Source organism: Eulemur rufifrons, chromosome 6 (assembly GCF_041146395.1).
Source record: "Eulemur rufifrons isolate Redbay chromosome 6, OSU_ERuf_1, whole genome shotgun sequence".
Lineage (NCBI taxonomy): Eukaryota > Metazoa > Chordata > Mammalia > Primates > Lemuridae > Eulemur > Eulemur rufifrons.
Window position 1 is genome coordinate 20,466,770 of NC_090988.1, and position 15,047 is coordinate 20,481,816.

At 36.7% G+C, this 15,047-nt stretch overlaps 1 non-coding gene across 1 annotated transcript; it reads right to left on the minus strand.

The window, feature by feature from the left end:
- Positions 1–611: 611 nt before the first annotated feature.
- Positions 612–703, minus strand: LOC138385607 (small nucleolar RNA SNORA28). Its single transcript, XR_011233827.1, has one exon. It is a non-coding gene; the product is annotated as a small nucleolar RNA SNORA28 (small nucleolar RNA).
- Between the last annotated feature and the right edge of the window lie 14,344 nt (positions 704–15,047).

A 15,047-nucleotide genomic window follows, 5' to 3' on the forward strand; every position in this document is an offset into this window, starting at 1 on the left:
AAAGCCAGTTATGATAGAATGACATCATAGACCCATGTGCCTGCCATGAGAAGACAAGAAAAGTCTTTACTTGCTCCATTTGAAACAGTTGTCTGCCATTAGGCAGAGCCTCTGGGATTGGGATTAGCGCCCTTACAAAAGAGAACACAGAGCTAGCTCACCCTTCCACCACATAAGGACACAGCAAGGAGGTGTCATCTATGAACTACAAAGTGGGTCCTCACCAGACACCGAATCTGCCGGCACTTTGATCTTGGACTTCTGAGCCTCCAGAACTGTGAGAAATAAGTTCCCATTACTTATAAGCCACCCAGTGTACAACATACTGTTATAGCAGCCTAAACAGACTACAACATACCCCCACCACTCTTTAGAAGGTTTAGAGAAATTAAAAGAGTGAGAGAGGGCTAGATAAAGCCATGACATACAACTTCGCAGTTTGTGTTCAGTGTGTGTTCTGTCTTCCAAGCCTGTGCATACTAGTGTGAGGCTGCTTCAGCCCACAGGAAGAGATGCCTTTTCATAATCTGCACAGAGACTCTGCATGTGCTAGAAGTAGCCATGGGGCTAGAAACCAAAAGTTGCCTAGCATTGCATTTTTTTTTTTTTACACTGTTTAAGTCTATGTAACAGCTTGTCTCACACCAAGAGAGAACACTGGAATAGGTTAGACTGTCTTGCTATAGCAAGCTCAGCATTGCCTTTTATTGGAAATCAAAAGTACTAAACCCTTTGATTTCTCTTCGTGTCCTAAAATTTCCAAATAATGGAGGATTAAAAGAATCAAAGTAAGTCTAAGACCAAAAAGTGGGAGTTATCCCTAATTTGGGCAAACCTTATAAAAGAGAGTATACACTACTTCTAATGTGGGGGGTGGGGGGGTTGGAGGAGTGTGTGTTTGTTTTTTGCTTTTATTCTCTTCAGTCCCTAGGAAATACAATTTTCCTGAAAGGTATCGTGCCCTGGTGACTTAGCCAAGTTTTTCTATAGGCTGATCATCACATCACCTAAATTGTTTACCAAGGCTGGCATTAATTACTGACAACATATTTGAAAGAGACAAGGCAAGGCTCAAGACCAACCAATGGGAATTGAACAACAGCGGCAGCTGCTCTGGTGTCCTGACTGAAAGGGCTTTCTTGACCATGTTAGAAATGAGATGAGGACATGGAGTTTTCTGTGCTTTTTGTTGGTTGTACTTTATTATTAATTTCCAGTTTTATTGTTCTAGGACCCAAATGAAGAGTTTATATATGACTAATAAGATCAATTTTTGCAAATGCTCCATAAACATTTAAAGAATCCGTAGCCTCTAAATGAGGACATACTATTAATTCTGCTATTTATACCATTTGTTTTGCATACTTAGTCCGAAAAAAATACTACTATTTTTCAACAAATGGTGCTGGAACAACTGAATATCCATATGCAACAAGTGAACTTCAATTCATACCTCATACCATCACAAAAAATTAACTAAAAATGAATTATAGACCTTGGAGTAAATCCTAAACCTATAAGCTTCTAGAGGAAAACAAAGGATAAAATCTTTATGCCCTTGTCTAGGCAAAGATTTCTTAGATATGACAACAAAATTTTTTGCTAAGAAAAAGTTGATGAAGTGGACTTAATCAAAATTAAGAAATTCTCTAAATGGGACCACCCACACAGCTGCTCAACCTAAAACAGGTGGGCTGAGAGTGGGGGTGGTCCTATTAAAAAAAAAAGAAATTCTCTTAGAAAAACACTGTTAATAGAATGAAAATACAAGCCAGACTGGGAGGAAATATTTGCCAACCACATATCTGATAAAGGACTTGAATCCAAAATATAAAAAGAACTCTCAAAACTCAGAGAACAAACAACTCATGATGGTTAATTTTAAGTGCCAACTTGGCTAGGCCATAGTACTCTGTTTTTGGCCAAACACCAGTCCAGATATTGCTATAAAAGTATTTTAAATGTAATTAACATTTAAGACAGTAGACTTTGAGTAAAGCAGATTACTCTCCAGAATGTAGTTGGGCCTCTTGCAGTCAGGTCAAGGAAGAGGAAGGCCTTAACAGAAAAAAAATGAGGTCCCACAAGGAAGAAGGAATTCTGCCTCCAGACTGCCTTTGGACTTGAGACTGCATCACCTCTTCCCAGGGACCCCAGCCTGCCCTACAGATCTTAGACTTTCTAGCCCTCACAATAATGTTAGCCAATTACTAAAAATATGTACCTCCCTCTCTCTGTACACACACACACACACACACACACACACATTCTATTGGTTCTGTTTCTAAATGGGCAAAATATCTGAACAGAAATTTCACCGAAGAACACATACAGATGACAAATAAATACATGAAAAGATACTCAACATCATTAGTCTTTCACATTAGGAAAATGCAAATTAAAACTACAATGAGATACCACTATACACCTATAAAAATGTCTAAAATTCTAATGACTAACCATACTAAATGTTGGTGAGGATACAGAGCAACTGAAACTTGCTCAAATAGCTGGTGAGAAGGTAAAATAGAATAATAACGACTTAGCAATTTCTTAAAATGTCAAACATATACTCACCATATGACCCAACCATTCCATTCCTAGGTATTTTCCCAAGAGAAACAAGAGCATACGTCCATGCAAAGACTTGTTTATGAACGTTCATAGTATCTTTCTTTGTAATAGCCAAAAACTGGAAATAACCCAAATGTCCACCAAAAGGTGAATGGATAAATAAATCGTGATATAGCCATACAATGAAATGCTACTTAGCAACAAAAAGGAAGGAATTGTTGTTACTTGCAACAACAGGGACATCACAAAATAAATATTCTGTGTGAAAGAAGACATACAAAACAAAGAGTACATACAGTATGATTTTATTTACATAAAACACCAGAAGATGCAAATTCGTCCATAGTGACAGAAAAGCAGATCAGTGGTTGACTAGGAACTGGAGGAAAGGCAGGGAGTGGGTGGACGGAAGGATTATTAACATGCACGAGAAAACTTCTGGAGTGCCAGACATGCTCATTATCTTGACTGTGGCATTATTTCATAGGTATAAACATGTATCAAAATTTAAGAAATTATACACTTTACATTTGTGAACTTTCTTGTAAGTTAATTATACTTCAATAAGGCTAGATTTTTTTTTCTTTTTTTAAAATCCAAAATTGAAGACATTTAAGGCTGTTTTTAAAAAATTACTACTATATTTAAATTATTCCTTATATGTCTAAAAGTTTTTGTTTTACCTATTTCAAGGTTATATTATTTAGTGTCCAAAGTTTTGTACCTCAAATATTTTCATTGTGAATTATACTTTTCCATTAAAAAAGTATCCTCCCTATAAATCATTTTACTTTAAATTTTACTTAGGCTCGTAGTAATGCCATAGCTCCTCTCTGTAAAGCCTGCATTTGTCTAGCATTCACCTTTCCCTTTGACCTGGCCTCTCCATTAGCTGTATGACACTGGGCAAGTTACCTATCTGCCTCAATGTCCTCACTTGGAAAATGAGCAGCTTTCATGGGGTTGCTATGAGAAGTACATGCATTAATACTCATTAACTATATAAAACAAGGTTTTACAATCTAGACACTGTATTTGGGGACTGATGATTCTCTGTTGTGGTGTCTATCCTCTGCATTTTAGAATGCTTAGCAGAATCCTTGGTCTCTAACCCACTAGACGCGAGTAGCAGCCCCCTCCCACTTGAACCAACCAAAATGTCTCCAGACATTTCCAAACGTCCCCTGGCAGGGGGAGAACAAAACCACCTCCAGTCAAGAACCACTAATTGAAAACAACACCTGGGATATAATAAAGGCTAGATAAGCGTTTGTTAAATAATTGTTCTGCGGTGATTATTACAGGGCTCTTTCTCCTTTCTAAGGCCACTGACCACTGCCCCACGCAACAGCCCAGTGGAGTCAGTGAGAAGCCCCATTGCCCACAGGGACACCTTGATGTAGCCTCTCAGCCCACTGCTTCAGATGCTGTTGATTCACTGCACGGAGAGCTCACTTTCTGTCCCACAGCCCACCCCCACCTTTAGCTCTCATCCCTCTAAATGAGGGGATATCAGTGGGGTTCTCCCATAATGTCCTCTGCTTATTTCCTGGGAGTCTGATTGATGGGTCTTCAGGAAGCAGTATTGCAGGCTAATTCACCATGCTCCTCCTGCTCTACAGTACATAGATGGTCTCTAGTACTGAGGCATGTGGATGGCCTTCCTCCCATTTCCAGAGCCTATTTAGGATCTGTCCTATTTTGGGATCATCTCAAGTAGTTTTGGGAATGTGGGGAAGCCTGTGCAGGCTTACATATTTCCTACGCCTTTTTCCTACATGTTTTTAGGAGTAGAATAGATCTCCTTAAAAAAAGACCTTTTTTCCCCAAAAAAGAAAAGATTTAGCTTTTCTCAGTCAAAAAGGTGGAACAGATTGGATTTTAGTAGAAAACCAATGTGCTTAGAAACTCTTGGTAGGAACTAAAAGATGTAAAAAAGAAAAACTGCAACATTTTTTTACCATCACAATATAAAAATACTAGCAGTTTATAGATTTATTATTAAACTAAGTTTCTGAAGCTCTGACCTTTGACAAATGTCAATGCTATGCTTTCCCTATAGATAGATGTTTTCCCTGGGATTACTTGATAAAGTATGCACAGTATATTGAAGTCACCTGAGACAAAATTTTGCAAGGCGTCAAAAGGTTATAGATTCTTGACATGCTTAAATTTGAGGTCACTATTGTATTATAAGGAAGATTATATTTCAGAGTTATCTACTATCCAGAAGCTGTCTGAACAGATGTGCTATTTATTGACTTACAGAACTGGCGAGGATCAGAGCTCACATACTTCAACCTCCAACTCGATTCTGCAATCTGGGCTACATCATCGCTGCCAGATGATCATCTTCTTCCTGCAATAAAAGAAGACTAAACTGCTCTACATGAAATAAGAAGAAAAGGCTGGGAATATTTGCTCCTGAAGAAGAGGAAGAAAAGAAGAAGAGTAAAAAGAGTAAGTTGAAATAAAAAAGCAAATACCAAATTGTGGAGAAAATAATTGCAACAGCTGATGATACCACCCTAAATATATAAACAGGTTTTACAAATTAATTTTAAAAAAATAAAAACACTGCTTCGACGATAGACAATTAGTAAAGGGCATAAACAATTCACATAGAATGAAAATTGGACAATATGTGTTTAAAAAAGTTAAACTTTACTTACAAGTAAAGGAATAAATATAACAGAAAATATATATATATCTACTTTCAAATTGCCAAAAATTATTTTTGAGTGTTAGACAATACTGCTCACCCAGGGACAAGGAAATGGGCACTCTCATACACTGTTAGTGGTAATCTAAATTAATGCCAAACAATACATATAAACACAAAATCATAGTCTATTTTGTAATATCATTAAAATTACAGTACTAAGAAGCCTTAGGTTGTCAAAAACAGAGATATTAAGATCAAGACTATACTACAGAAAGGAAAAATGAAGTAGAGAGTTTCAGAATTGCAACACCAAAATTATTTTCACTGCAGGTATTTTTATTCATCTAAGTACATTTTCTTATATCAAGCTACAAATAAATTTGTTCAATAACTGTCATAAAAATTACCTTCATACAAACTATATTTTCTAAGTCTAATGCAGCACTATTATTAAAAAAAAGAAAGAGATTGAACAATTGTATATGCCTGAAAACTAAAATGGTTTACTAAATAACACTTGTTTTAAAGAAAAAAGCATGAGGGAAATTGAGGGAAATTTTTAAAAGACTTCAAGCTAAATAAAAGCAGTATTTGAAAAATTTGTGGGATATAGCTACAACTGTTATTAGAGAAAACTATTTTGATGTAATTAATAAGACAATGAATAATAATAAACATTTATTGAGTGTTTTCTATACACCATGCAGTTGTTAAGATCTTCATACATTATCACATTTAAACCTTTAAATTTCTTTCTTTTTTTTTTTTTTTTGGAGATGGGGTCTCATTATATTGTCCAGATTGGTCTCAAATTCCTGGGCTCAAGCAATCCTCCCACCTCAGCCTCCCAAGTAGCCAGAACTACAAAATGGTATTTTTATTGTAAAATATGTAATACATACCTGTGAAAATAAAACATATGTATATATAAGAAAAAGAAAAAGCAAACATGTGGGCAAACATATTTAGTGTGAGGAAGATAGCACCAAAACCTTAGAAACTTCCTATTCCTGTTCCAATCACATACTTTCCCTCCCTCACAAAGGTAAGCCCCTATCCTGACTTTGATTCCTTATTCACAGTTGTTCCATTTAGGTATACGTTCCTAAAAATACACTGCTTAGTTTTGTCTGTTCTTTTAGTTTAAACCAAATCATATTATATGTATTCTTTAGTAGCCTGCTTATTTCGCTCAACAATTGTCTATAAAATTCATCCATGTTGCTGCATGTAGCTACAGATGTTTTCACTGCAGTGTCATCTAAACACAATACAATTAATTATAAATTCTACTGATGTTAAATACTTAGGTTATTCTCATTTTATGGCTACTATGAATATATTTACACTTGTCTTCTTGTGCATATGTGCAAGATTTTCTCTAGGTTACATATCTAGAAGTAGAACCACTGGATCTCAGGATAGCCAGACATTTAAATTTACTAACTAATGTCAAATTAATCTCTGAAGTATTAGGTTCTTAAGTATGGAATGTCCGATCTCCTTAAGTACTAAGTTTGACAGTTGAGATCTCTGACATTTCACTTTGACACTTCCTGTTTTTTCGTTTGCTTCTTATTGTGAAGGTAACCTCATTCTTTCAAATGCACATTTTGGTTTGTGATTATCTTTCAAATTTTTTTTTTTAGAGCAATTTTTGTGAAACCATGGATAAGTCAAAAATTTGTGTTATTTTCAAATACGAGTTTTGTCGTGGAACCAATGCAGTGCAGACAGCTCGAAATATCAACAAAGTGTTTGGGAAGGACGTGGCTGACAAACACACAGTATGTCAATGGTTTGATAAATTTGGTGACCTTAACCTTGAGCCATGTGGGTGACCTGAGACCAAGGTGAATAATGATGAGCTGAAAGCTGCAGTGAAAGTGAATCCATCTCAACCCATGCGTGAATTAGCAGCAAGGTTTGACGTTACTATTCTGACAATATTGGACCATTCGAAACAAATTGTCAAGGTAAAGAAGCTGGATAGATGGGTACAACATGAATTAAACAAGCGTCAGAAGAGAAATCATCTTGAAGCTTGCCTTTCTTTGCTGTCACAACATAAAAGTAAACCATTTCTACACCATATTGTTACGTGTGATGAAAAATGGATTGTTCTTGACAATCACAAGCATTCAGCAGAACAGGTGGATAAAGATGAGGTGCTGAAACACAGTCCAAAACCGAATATTCATCAGAAAAAGCTAATGGTGTCTGGTGGTCCAGCGCTGGCATTATCCACTGTAGCTTCATGAAACCTGGTCAATCAATTACAGCTGATGTCTACTGCAGCTGTACCAATTGAACGAAATGATGAGGATGCTTGCGATTAAGCAGCCAAGATTGGTCAATAGAGACAAGCCAACCCTCTTGCAAGACCATATGTTGCAAAAACAATGCTACTCAAACTACAGAGGCTGGACTTGGAAACTCTGTCACCCACCACATTCACCAGACCTTGCACCAACTGACTACCACTTCTTCCAGACTGTGGACCACTTCTTGCAGGGAAAAATATTCAATTCTCAACAAGCTGTGGAAAATGCCCTTCAAGATTTCATGGCCATTTGCTCCCCAGGCTTCTTTGCTGCTGGCATAAACCAGCTACTGTTAAGATGGCAAAACTGTGTCAATAGTTTAGGGACATACTTTGATTAATTGTACTGCTTCTTGTTTGAGATATAATGAACTAAACTTTTGATTCGAAATTGGACATTTCATATTTAATGACCTAATGGTTGAACCAATTTACATTCTCACCAGTAAGTGCTTGACACGGTCCACACACTTAGCCCCAGGTGTTATCATATTCTACAAATGCCGGTCTGGTGGGGATGTAAGTTTCTTGTAGTTACAACATGAATTTCCTAATAATGAGGTGAACATTTTTTCCTATTAATATTTTTTGGACAGTCAAGTTTCCTCTTTTATGAAATACCTGTTCTCACATTGTCTCCATTTGTCTATTAGGTTTCTAGGTTTCTTTTTGTTGTTTGTTTTTGGGTAGGCATTCTTTATGTATATTGGGTATCAGTTTTTGTCAATTATATGATTTGCAATTATCTTCACCTAGTTTGTGGCTTTTTTTTTAAGAGATGGGGTCTTGCTCTGTCACGCAGGCTGACAGACTGGACGGCAGTGGCACAATCATAGGATCATAGCTCACCGCAACCTCAAACTCAGCACAAGCGATCCTCCTGTCTCAGCCTCCCCAGTAGCCGGGACTAAAAACGCACATCACACCCAGCCTTGTGTCTTCTTTATAGTAGATTCAGAGAAAAGAAATTCTTCATTTTAATGCAATTACATTTATCAATCATTTCCATTATGCTCTGTGTACGTGTGCCCACTTGTGCAGCTTTTGTTAAATTTATTCCTATTTCAAATTTTCTATGCTATTGGAAATAGTATGTTTTTAAATTTTCATTTTTAACTGATTTTTGTATACAGATGCTCCTCAAATTATGATGGGGTTATGTCCTGATAAACCCATTGTAACTTTAAAATATGTCAGAAAAGCATTTAATACTCCAATAAATCCACTGTAAAATTGAAAAATTGTAAGTTGAACCATCAGAAGTTGGAAACTATCTATAGTGGGTTTTATATCCAATTAACCTGCTAAATTCTTATTTCTAAAAAATATTTTGTACATTCTTTTGGGTTTTCCATATATAATTAAATCATCTATGGATAATGAGTTTATTACTTGCTTCACAATCTTAACATCTTTTATTTCTTTTTATTGACTTACTATGTTGGCAAGATCCAGCATGATGATCAATAGAATTGGTAGTGAGCATCCTTGACAAGTTCCCAGTCTCGGAAATGCTTTGAACTTTCACCATTTAGAATGATGTTTGATGTCGGTAGTAGTGTTGTCTGTAAATACCCTTTGCCAGGTTTAAGTAAATTGCCTTGTATTCCTAGTTTGTTTGGTTTTCTTCCTTTAATCATGAATGGATGTTGACTTCTAACAAGTGATATTCTGCATCTATTAAGATGATCATACGACTTTTCTCCCTTAGTATGTTAATATGCTAAATTATTTGATATTTTAATGTTTGAGCTCAAAATCCTTGCTTCATAACACTCTGATCATTGGCTCATACAAGCCATCTTTTATTTTTTAATAATAAGATAAATACTGTGAACCAACATAGAAACTAGAAAACTGACATTTTTATACAGCTATGTGATGTTCCTCCATGCCATCTCCCCACCTCCCTCACTGGAATATTTCCTGAATCTTGTAATCATTTCTGGTACATATCTCTACACACACACATGTATTCCTAAAGAGTATATTGCTTAATTTAAGTTTCTCTAACTTTGAGAATTAAGTACATTTAACCTTTTGGAACTTATTTAGGTCTGTGCAAAAGTAATTGCAGTTTCAGACCATAAATTTTAAATCATTGTAACTAGGCTCCAACACATCTTCATTAATCAAAATAGGAACCATTACAATCAACACATTTTTGCCAACAAGAAATAAATTTGTTTATTCCCATAGCATAAAAATCCATGCTTCGGGATTTGACAAACTCTTGGAAAGCATTTTCTGCATCCTGCTAGTTGTGGAAGTGTTTTCCCTGCAAAAAGTTGTCGAGATGCTTGAAGAAGTGGTAGTCGGTCGGCAAGAGGTCAGGTGAATATGGCGGATGAGGCAAAACTTCGTTGCCCAATTCATTCAACTTTGGAAGTGTTGGTTGTGCGGTTAGTAGTACAATATGTGTTTGGACGTTGTTGTGGAGAAGAACTGGGCCCTTTCTATTGACCAATGCCGGCTGCAGGTGTTGCAGTTTTCAGTGCATCTCATCGATTTGCTGAGCGTACTTCTCAGATGTAATGGTTTCGCCAGGATTCAGAAAGCTGTAGTGGATCAGACTGGCAGCAGACCACCAAACAGTAACAATGACCTTTTTTTGGTGCAAGTTTGGCTTTGGGAAGTGCTTTGGAGCTTCTTCTCAGTCCAACCACTGAGGTCGCAGGTTGTCATATAAAGCCCACTTTTCATCGCATGTCACAATCCAATCAAGAAATAGCCTGTTGCATATGAGAAGAGAAGACGACACTTCAAATCGACAATTTTTCTGATTTTCAGTCAGCTCAAGAGGCACCCACTTATGGAGCTTTCTCACCTTTCCAATTTGCTCCAAATGTCAAATGAATGGTCGATGTTGAGTTCTTCTGCAACTTCTCGTGTAGTTTTAAGAGGATCAGCTTTGATGATTGCTCTCAGTTGGTCACTGTCAACTTCTGATGGCCCACCACTGCACTCCTCATCTTCAAGGCTCTCATCTCCTTTGCAAAACTTCTTGAACCACCACTGCACTGTACGTTCCTTAGCAGTTCCTGCGCCAAATGCATTGTTGATGCTGTGAGTTGTCTCTGCTGTTTTATGACCCATTTTGAACTTGAATAAGAAAATCATTCAAATTTGCTTTTTATTTAAGATCATTTCTATAGTCTAAAATAAACAGCAAGTAATAAGTCATTAGCAAAGAAACATAAAGCAAGAAATGCACATTAAAATGATGTATAACATAACCACATTTAAGAATGTATTCCAATATCAAATAGCAAATTTCAACGCTAAGACTGCAATTACTTTTGCACCAACCTAATAATGATTTCAGTCAATTTTATGTAGCAGAATTTTTGCATTTGGATGTCATTTTGATAGCCATACAAAATTAACTTGAGAATATGCTTTATTTATCTATTCTCCTGTCCATGGGCATGGGCACCTGGATTGCTTTCAGGATTTTGCTTTAAGATGTAATATTGCTGTGAACTTTTTGTGCATTTCTCCTAGTATATAATTTTCTCCTGAACCTAGAAGTGGAAGTGCTCAGCAGATGAGTATATAAATGTTTATCTATTAAGATAATGCCAACTATTTCATAAAATGGCTGCACCAACGTACATTTCCATGTTATACATTGTTTACAGTATTTTCTTATCTTTTCCCTGTTTGTAGCATCTTGAATCTTCATTCCTGATATTGGTTATATGTCTTCTTTTTTCTTGAACTATCTTGCCAAAAGTTTGTGAGTTTTATTATTCCTTTTAACTTGATACTATCTATACTCAATATTCTCTACTGAATATTCATTTTCTATTTCATTTTTTCTCGTAACTTTATTGTTCTACTCACCTTTATTCTGTCTTAATATGATGATGTACGGCTATAATTTTCCCTCAAAGTACTGGTTAGCTGTACCATAAAAGTTTTCATCTGTAGTGTTTCCATGATCCTTCAGTTTCAAATGTTTTCTAATTTTTTTTGTTTTTGTTTTTGTTTTGGAGACAGTGTCTTGCTCTGTTGCCCTGGCTAGCGTGCCATGGCGTCAGCCTAGCTCACAGCAACTTCAAACTCCTGAGCTCAAGCAATCCTCCTGCCTCAGCCTCCCGAGTAGCTGGGACTACAGACATGCACCACCACACCCAGCTAATTTTTTCCATTTTTAGTAGAGACAGGGTCTTGCTCTTGCTCAGGCTGGTCTCGAACTCCTGAGCTCAAGCAATCCTCCTGCCTCGGCCTCCCAGCATGCTAGGATTACAGGCGTGAGCCACTGCGTCCAGCCTATTTTCTAATTTTTATCTGAATTTTTCTGTGACCTGGATTATTTGAAACTATTTAAAATTTTTTCAGTTACTCTTGAGTTACTGATTCACAGATTAACTGCATTGTTTTCATAACATTCTCTGAATGATTCCAGTCCTCTAATAATTAACTCTTTATTGTGTGACTGAAAAGAAGGTTTATCCTAGAGCTGTTGGGAACAGTGTTCTATGTGTATACTCTTCAGGACAAATTTGTTAGGGAAACTTGTGGCTCTCAATATATTTATTAGAATATAGGAAAAGTTGAAAATAAGCACAACTGAAGACATAAGCAAGAGAGTACACCAAAGAAATAAAAAGGAAGAAAACAATAAAGGGTAGAACCCAATAAAAAATAATTAAATAGTATGGAAAAAAAGGTTAATATTACCAGAAGCAGCTTCTTTAAAAAGACTATTATATGCAACCTCAGGAAAGAACAGTTCAATGAAAGAATAAAATGCAAGTAAACGAAATATAAATAAAAGGAACAAATTATAGCTAAAATAAACATTTTAAAAGTAAAGAACTACTACAAAAAAATTATATCCAAATATTTTTGAAAACCAACAATGAATAGAATGGGAAAATACATTAACAACAAAATTACCACAATATAAAATAGAACACTTAAATGGGCCAAAGATGATTTAAAAAATTAAGACAGTAATATAAAAATCTATTTTAAAAAAAGTATTTGCCCAAGTGGTCTTAAAGGGGAGTCCCACTGAACTAGAGCAGATCATTTCTGTTATATAAATTTTACCCAAAATTAGAAAAATTGTGAAAAGTGCCCAATTCATTTTTCAGGTTGGTATAAATCTTAAAAACAATGAGATGAGGACAGTATAGAAAAGGGAATTACAGGGCAATTTCACTAACTAATAAACGTAGAAGGAAAATCCCTAAATATCAGCTAACAGAATCCAACCGGGTATTTGAAAAAAATAACCCTAATAATACTTATTAGAGTTTATTCTAGAAATGCAAAGATAATTTAATATCAGAAAATCTAGTAACATATTTCAGTACAGGAATGGATTAAAGAAGAAAATACATGATTACCTCAATAGATAGAAGAAAGGCATTTGATAAAGTTCAACATTTGATTATGATTTAAAAAAAATTAGGAATAGAACTTTCTTAACTTCTTTAAGGCTATTTATTAATGCCCTATAGCAAACATCATAATTAATGGAGAAACTTTTGATGTATTTTTTTTAAGGTTGATGAGACAAAAATGCCACCACCATAGCTACTGTTCAACATACTATATGACATGCTGGCTAATATAATAAGGCAAGAAACAGAAATAACAGGCAAAAACAATTTGGAGACATTAAGTATTCATTACTTGAAGGTGACTTGATAATCCACATAGAAAACCCAGGATAATCACCATCCAACTAATCAGACAGTACAAAACCACTGTTTGAAAAACAGTGGCACAGGATCAAAGACTAATGGAATAGAATTTGTAAAAGCCCAGAAACAGACGCATCTGTATAGGAAAACCTGGGGCATGGCAGAGATGTTATCCCCATTCAGTGAGCAAAGAGCACAGGACGATGGGAAAACTGGTGCACCCTACGGAAAAAATTAAACTGGATCCTTACCTCACATAGTCTCCACATGTGGACTCCAGATGTATTAAAAACCAAACCACGAAAGGCAAAATTAAAATAAAAAGCTAATAAAAGTTCATGTAGGAGATTATCCATGATCTTGAGGGGGAGAACTACTTCTTACGGAACACTCAAAAAGAACGAAGCTTGCCCACAGGCTCCCGCGGGGCGCTGGGCTCACGGGGGCGCCCGTCGTCCACCCCGCCCAGGCCCGGCTCGGGGGCCGCCCACGGCGAGGCCCGGAGCCCTGGCTCACGGAGGGACGCGGGGAGCCGCAGGAAGTGTGGGGCCTGCTCGGCGCACAGGGCCCCTGCGTCCACCGCCCCATGGCGTCGCACACGGCACACGTTCCGCCAGCGTCGCCCAGCGAGGCGGTACACCGGCAGCTGGTCTTTCTTCCAGCTCACCTGCGGCGTGGGGTTGCCCACGATGTGGCAGCTGCGTGTGGCGTCCTTGCCACGAAGGCCTTGGGCACAGTCAGGAAGCGGAAGCGCCGAATGCGGAGGGATCCATGATGGTGGTGGCAGTGGTGGGGCCCTGTGAGGGCATCCTAGGCCATCCTGGGACATGGAAGTGGGGATGGAAACGAGCCCAGGGTGCGCTCCGAGCCCCACTGCCTGCACCCCACCCAGCCAAAAAAAAAAGAACAAATCTTGGGGAAGAGTGACAAACATTAAAGATCCATGTTTAAAGAAACTCACCACATACAGAGTCCACAGATGGACAACAAATTGGGAGTAGATAACTGAAATGAGAATCATCAAGAAAAACCCAGACTGTCCACATAAAAATGGACAAAGGGCATGAACAATTTACAGAAGAAGAAATCTAGATTGCAATACTTACGATGACATCCTCAAACTCATTGGTATTCAGAGAAGTGCAAATTAAACAATAAAATACTATTTTATACACATAAAAATGGGAAAAACTATTAATTCACATAATTCTAAATATAAAGATCTAGAGAAACGGCAATATTGTATTTCTGGTCACAAACTGTTACAGCCATTATGAAGAAATATTGTATTTCGAGAAATGAAGTGTAGGAATGTCCAACAAGCTGGAAATCCTACTCCTAGCTATATCCTGCAGAGAAACTCTTGCACTGGTCCAAAAGGACATGTGTACAAAAATATTCATGGTGGTATTGGTTATGGCACCAATAAGTAAAATGGGGGATATTCATATAAAGAAATACTTGAAAGAAGTGAGATTTACTAAGTTAAAAGTCCAGTTAGAGATACGCATAGCCTCATAAACACTGTATGGTATAAAAAATAAGATAAAATATTTGTATCAATACCATTTATATCAACCTAAAACATACAATATCACATTTATTAAGAATAAGAAAGGTAGAATGGAAGAAATATATTAAATATGATAGGGATTGAGGAGTTGGGAATAGAAGTAGGGATGAAGAACGTAATAATATAATATGAAACAAAAGAAGGATTTTGTATTGACCAATGATAATATTTCATGAATGAACTAAGGAGTATAATTCAATCAATTCAGTCAATGCAAAGACCAATTTTAGGAAAGAAAAAATATTTGATAAA